This window comes from Elephas maximus, chromosome 4, assembly GCF_024166365.1.
Source record: "Elephas maximus indicus isolate mEleMax1 chromosome 4, mEleMax1 primary haplotype, whole genome shotgun sequence".
Lineage (NCBI taxonomy): Eukaryota > Metazoa > Chordata > Mammalia > Proboscidea > Elephantidae > Elephas > Elephas maximus.
This window is the reverse complement of record NC_064822.1, coordinates 121,231,533-121,237,907: the sequence shown is the minus strand read 5'-3', so window position 1 is coordinate 121,237,907 and position 6,375 is coordinate 121,231,533. Positions and strand designations below refer to the sequence as shown.

Below are 6,375 nucleotides of genomic sequence, written 5' to 3'. Positions count from 1 at the left end.
GGGAGGCAATCCCCTCTATTAACTTGGTTTTTACCCTTTTTGGTCCCCCTAGTTGCTATACTTCTACTTCTGATTTTTGGCCATTGTTTCCTCAAGCTTCTGATAAAGTTTGTGCCCTCTAGGTTACAATCGCAAGATGATGAAGGGTTTCCACCCCTTCCTGAAAGTGAGACCGCCAGTCCTTATAAAACTTTAGATCAAATAGGGAGGGATTTCTACTCTAATAGGCAGGCCAACAACCCAGTGTCAGCTTGAAGAAGTTACAGAAGATGAGACCTCTGCCCCTACGCCTCATAAAGAATCATGAGCATGAAATCTCTTTGGAGGGATTGAGACAGATAGGGTTAACTGTGCTGGAGGAACAAAAGAGCTGTTAAAAGGTTACCATCTAGAAGTTGGGTAACAGGAACCACACCCTGTCAACATGAAATAAGGTTGAAAAAACATGTGACTTACTATCTCCTTCTTAGTGTTTTTCAATCCCTTCCCCCTTTACAGCTTCCCTCATGTGCTGAAGAACAAAGTGTGACCACTGTTCAGCTTTCCTTAGCCCTCCAAAGATGGTGATGTAGTGCCAAAAATCAGTGCTCTTGTGCTATAATAAGTGATGCCAAGGGCTGCCAAGAGGACTGCATCTTGAATATCAGCAGGTTCCATCTTATATTCCAGATGCAAGCACAACTTAATTAACATACACCGCCATTCTGAGAAGTACCCGCACTTTGAAAGAAGCACACTAAATATTCATTACTCTCTTGTCTCCACAGAACCCATATAAGCTCCAGCCTTGCTTCCCTTTTCGAGTCAGTCTTTTGGAGAGGCTTAGTACCCCACTGACTCCTTTTGCTTGGCTCAAGCAAAATAAAGCTTGCTGAAGATAAAGTTTGTCTTTCGTGTGTATTCTTACTCGGGAAAAGGCAAGGACCCTTTGTGTCAGATTGGCAAATGGTAACACTATGATTATTTCAAGGGCATGAGGCTTTTAAAAGTAAAAATGGGTTTTCTGGGGGCTCTCTCAGCAGAGTATATGACACAGAGATAAATTCTATTCCCTAAACTAGAGTATAAACTCTTGGATTTGAATCCTCTCCTGCCCTAGTATCCTGTTGTTTTTAAGTAGATTCTGACCCATGGTAACCCCATGTGTGTCAGAGAACTGTGATCCACAGGGTTTTCAGTGACTGATTTTTCAAAATTAGATTCCTTAAAGGAAGGAATAATAATTAGCAGAATTTACAAAACAATATCTACCTCATAAAAAAGTTTTGTCATGACCAATAAAAACAATACCTGCTGTTTACATAGCATTTATACCAGGTTATATGCTTTGTTCTTTGTATATAATACTTAATTTTAATTCACTTTAGTTTCCCTATGTGTAAAATGATAGGTTATTATTTTGCTATTGCAGGGAAAAGAGGACTAAGATTTAGTGGCTTAAGTATATCACTGAAGATGATACAGCAAGTACAGATATATCTCTGACATATTGCAGGTTTGGTTCCAGACCACCGCAATAAAACCAATATTGCAATAAAGCAAATTGAATAAACTTTTTGGTTTGTCAATGCATATAAAAGTTATGTTCAAACTATACTGTAGTCTATGAAGTGTGCAATAGCATTATGTCTAAAAAGCAACGTACATACTTTAATTAAAAAAATACTTTATTGCTAAAAAGTGCTAATCATCATTGAGCCCTCAGCAAGTTGCAATCTTATTGCTGGTGGAGAGTCTTGCCTCCATGTTGATGGCTACTGACTGATCAGGGTGGTGGTTGCTGAAGGTTATTGTCGCTGTAGAAATTTCTTAAAATAAGACAACAATCAAGGCTGACACATCAATTGACTATTCCTTTCATGAAAGATTACTTCTTACAAAATTGAAGTCAATCCTCTCAAACCCCGCCACTTCTTTATCAGCTAAGTTTATGAAAACTTAAATCCTTTGTTGTCATTTCAGCAATGTTCACAGTGTCTTCATCAGTAGATTTCATCTTAAGAAACCACTTTCTTTGCTCATCCATAAGAAACAACTCCTCATCTGTTAAAATACTATGAGATTGCAACAATTCAGTCACATCTTCAGGCTCCACAACTAATTCTGGTTCTCTCGCTATTTCCACCACATCTACAGTTACTTCCTCCACTGAAGTCCTGAACCTCTCAATATCATCCATGAGGGCTGGAATCAACTTCTCCCAAACTTCTGTTAATGTTGATATTTTGACCTCCTCCCATGAATCACAAAGGTTCTCAATGTCATCTAGAATGGTACATTTTTTCCAGAAAGTTTTAAACTTACTTTGCCCATATCTATCAGAGGAATCACTATCTATGACAGCTGTAGCCTTACAAAATGTATTTCTTAGATGATAAAACTCAAAAGTCAGAATTACTCCTTGATCCATGGGCTACAGAATGGGTGTTATGTTACCCATTGCCATCAAGTGAATTCCCACTCACAGTGACCCTGAAGGACAGACTAGAGATGCCCCATGGGGTTTCTAAGGAGTGGCTGGTAGATTTGAACTGATGCACTTTTGGTTACAGACTTAGCTCTTAGCCACGGCATCACCAGGGATGCTATGTTAGCAGGCATGAAAAACAGCAGTAATGTCTTTGTACATCTCCATCAAAGCTCTTGGATGACCAGGTGCATTGTCAATGAGCAGCAATGTTTTGAAAGGAATCTTTTTTTCTGAGAAGTAGATCTCAACAATGGGCTTAAAATATTCAGTAAACCATGTTGTAAACAGGTGTGCTGTCATTCAGGCTTTGTTGTTCCATTTATAGATTACACCAGAGCAAATTTAGCATAACTATTAAAGGCCTTAGGATTTTCAGAATGGTAAATGAGCATTGGCTTCAATTTAAAGTCACCAGCTGGATTAGCCTCTAGCAAGAGAGTCAGCCTGTCCTTTGAAGCTCTGAAGCCAGGCATTGACCTCTCCTCCCTAGCTATGAAAGTCCAAGATGCCATCTTCTCCCAACAGAAGGCTGTTTCATCTACATAGAAAATCTGTTGTCTAGTGTAGCCACCTTCATCCATTATCTTCGCTGAATCTCCTGTAGAACTTGCTGTGGCTTCTGCATCAGCACTTGGTGCCTCACCTTTCACTATTATGTTATGGAAATAGCTTCTTTCCTTAAAACTCATGAACCAATCTCTGCTTCCTTCTGACTTTTCTTCTGCCGCTTCCTCACCTCTCTATCAGCCTTCATAAAACTGAAGAGAGTTAGGGCCTTGCTCTGAATTAGGCTTTGGCCTAAGGGAATGTTGTGGCTGGTTTGATCTTCTACCTACACCCCTAAAACTCTCTCCATATCAACAATAAGGCTGTTTCACTTTCTCATCATTAGTGTATTCGCTGAAGTTGAACTGCGAATTTTCTTCAAGAGCTTTCCCTCTGCATTCACAGCTTGGCTAACTGTTTGGTACAAGAGACCTAGTTTTCGGCCTATCTTGTCTTTGGACATGCTTTCCTCACTAAGCATAGTCATCTCTATCGTTTGATTTAAAGTAGGAATTATGCAACTCTTCCTTTCACTTGAGTACTTTGAGGCTATTATATGGTTTTTAACTGGCCTAATTTCAATATTGTCATGTCTCAGGGAGTAGGGGGGCAGGAGGAGAGACAGAGAGAGATTGGGGAATAGCCAGCTGGTGCAGCAGTCAGAACGCACAGCATTTATCAATTAAGTTCACTGTCTTATATGGGTGTGGTTCTTGATGCCCCAAAACAATTACAATAGTAACATCAAAGATCTCTGACGACGGATCACCATTAGTAGATATAATAATAAGGAAAACATTTGAAATATCGTGAAAATTTCCAAAATGTAGGACAGAGATACGAAGTGAGCACATGCTGTTAGAAAAATGGCACCGATAGACTTGCTTGACGCGCGGTTGCCACAAACCTTCAATCGCAATAAAACTATATGTGCCTTTAGAGGGGCCAATATTTAAATTTAAGTTTGGCTTCAAGAAACCCATTGTTCTGAACATTATTCCTCCACTGAGGAACAGTTATTATCTGTATGCACCTCTGAAATTCAGTGACTTAGTGCTTAATGTTTGATGTAGAATTAAAAAAAAAAAAAAAGACGAACTTCATTTAATGTTCTGTTGGGCATATGAAATTAGGATATGATCTTCTTTTTTTTTTTTTCTTCAGCTGTGTGTTCTTTGAAATAAGAAAATTTCATGATAAATAATGTTCACAAATAAGTTGAATTTCTGCTTCTTAATAGTTGTGGCTCCCAAGGAATTGACTATTCTCCTTTCCATTTAAACTGGGCTGGAGTATCATTGGATGAAGCCCTGATTAATAAATTGTAACCTAGTAGTTACTCATTCTCCTCTCTAAGGATGTCTCAGTGTAACTCTCCACCAAGGGGCCCATAGATCTTCCAAACTAAGAAAGACCAGTTTGAAGTCGCAGGAAAAATTCTTATGGATTTGTTCAGTAAGGAAAATTTTGGATTACTATTTTACTTAATTCTTGCCAAGTAAGCTCTTTCAACAGCTATGGGAAGTGTAAGGGTGCTCTAAACAACTTTTTCATTTGATACAACTGGCATAAACATTAAATAGTAATTAAATAATTACATGTAATATTATTAGTAATTCCACATTTACTTCCAACTTCTAATTAGTTTCTTGCTGTGATCATAAATATTACCTAATGTTTGCCATCAGCATTTAATAAATGTGCTCAACCTTAGAGCAAATGATCTATGTACCCCAATTTGAAGATTACCATGCACATAACCAAAATTCCAAGTCACTGTTGTGCACGGAGTTCTTATCTCCTGGTTATCTTTTCACATTTATTTAAGTCCTTAGCCCTTAATGTTCCCATTTTTGATGACTTCACTCTTCAGACAAATGTCTTAGCTTCCAGCTTTTATAACACCTCTATTCTCTGGACTTTTCTTCTATTTGCCTCACCTATTTACATTTCTTTTTTTGAGGGAGCCCTAGTTGCCTAGTGGTTAAGAGCTACAGCTGCTAACCAAAAGATCGGCAGTTCAAATCCACCAGGCGCTCCTTGGAAACCCTGTGGGGCAGTTCTACTCTGTTGTATAGGGTCGCTATGAGTCGGAATCAACTCCATGGTAACAGCTTTTTTTTTTTTTTTGTATTTACGTTTTTAGTTAGTTCTTGGATGTAGCCCTCACTAGACACAACAGAATCTAAATCATAATATAAAAGCCCCACTTTCCTGACACATTGGTCTATTTTTTAAACTCATTTATTCCAGTAAACTTATTGCCATAATATCAAAACTAACAATCCATTGGAACCATAGAATTTTAATTACCATAAGGCCCTTCCTGGTTGATTGTGTCCAGCCTGAATTCCATGATGTGTCATTGTTGTTATTATCATTCAGTTCTTTGGAATATACCCAATTCCTTTCTTATTCTGTCTCCATCATTGTCCTCTGGCAATCAAACCCTAGAAGAACAGCAGATACTGCATATTTGTGGCTGATTATTCCTGGAAAAAGAAATTACACAAATAAGCCCATTTTCTTTTCTGGTCACTGCTCAGATTTCCAGTTTTCCTCCACATAAAATTTTCTTACAGATGTTGTCTGTGTACACTGCCTCTTCTTCCATACTTCGTACTCATGCCATTCCAATAGGCCCTCTGTTCCCGTAACTATACTGCCCTCTGAAACCCACACAGACACCCACGTGGCAAAATCTAATAGTTACATCTCTATTTTTAGCTTATTTGAGAACATACTTGCATTCTTCTACCTTTACTTTGTAAATGGGAACTGGAGTAAGAGAAGATATTGAATAAGAAGGCAGTGCTTTGATAACCAGGGAAAGGAGGTCATCCCATGCAATGTACATTTGCTCTTCCCCTAAACCTTCATTCTTTTACCCCCTCCTCTGTTTCATTCATGGCATTAATCACAACATATGTGGTTCATTTATTTTTTCTTAACTCCTTTATCTTTATGTATTATAAATTCCGTCAGACCAATGATGACTGTCTAGCTCAACTTTTTTTTTTTCTCCCCTCTTTATAGAATGTTGCCTGACCCAGAGGAGTTGCTCAGTAAATGATTGTGGAGTAAATGGATGTAACATTTTGCAACTGAACTGCATACTTGTCCATTTCTTAATTCATTCTTTAGTATAGGCTTAAACCCCAGTGCTTTGAACTGGCCCAGCAAGAATAGATTAGCCAGTTTGTCTAACCCCTTTTGTATCCTTGAATTCAGTTCTTGTTCTATTCGTGTCCATCTATTCTGTTATTGGAAACCCTGGTGGCATAGTGGTTAAGTGCTACAGCTGCTAACCAAAGGGTCGGCAGTTCAAATTCGCCAGGCGCTCCTTGGAAACTCTATGG

At 38.5% G+C, this 6,375-nt stretch overlaps 1 pseudogene; it reads right to left on the bottom strand.

Annotated features, from left to right (window-relative positions):
• Positions 1 to 1,673: 1,673 nt before the first annotated feature.
• On the bottom strand, positions 1,674 to 5,630 carry LOC126076450 (tigger transposable element-derived protein 1-like; annotated as a pseudogene).
• Positions 5,631 to 6,375: the final 745 nt, after the last annotated feature.